This window comes from Bison bison, unplaced genomic scaffold (genome assembly GCF_000754665.1).
Source record: "Bison bison bison isolate TAMUID 2011002044 unplaced genomic scaffold, Bison_UMD1.0 scf7180017864314, whole genome shotgun sequence".
Lineage (NCBI taxonomy): Eukaryota > Metazoa > Chordata > Mammalia > Artiodactyla > Bovidae > Bison > Bison bison.
The window spans coordinates 2,495,450-2,495,730 of NW_011494886.1; the positions used below are offsets into that span (position 1 = coordinate 2,495,450).

General features: G+C 40.2%; 1 protein-coding gene across 5 annotated transcripts in view; it reads right to left on the reverse strand.

The window, feature by feature from the left end:
* LOC104997828 (cell surface glycoprotein CD200 receptor 1) overlaps nt 1-281 on the reverse strand; it is a 65,131-nt gene that overhangs the window by 39,073 nt on the left and 25,777 nt on the right. The gene's annotated exons all lie outside the window — the stretch shown is intronic.

Below are 281 nucleotides of genomic sequence, written 5' to 3' on the forward strand. Positions count from 1 at the left end.
ATGAGAAATAGATTTAAGGGACTAGATCTGATAGACAGAGTGCCTGATGAACTACGGACGGAGGTTCATGACATTATACAGGAGACAGGGAGCAAGACCATACCCATGGAAAAGAAATGCAAAAAACGAAATGGCTGCCTGGGGAGGCCTTACAAATAGCTGTGAAAAAAAAAAGAGAAGCAAAATGCAAAGGAGAAAAGGAAAGATATAAGCATCTGAATGCAGAGTTCCAAAAAATAGCAAGGAGAGATAAGAAAGTCTTCCTCAGCGATCAATGCAAA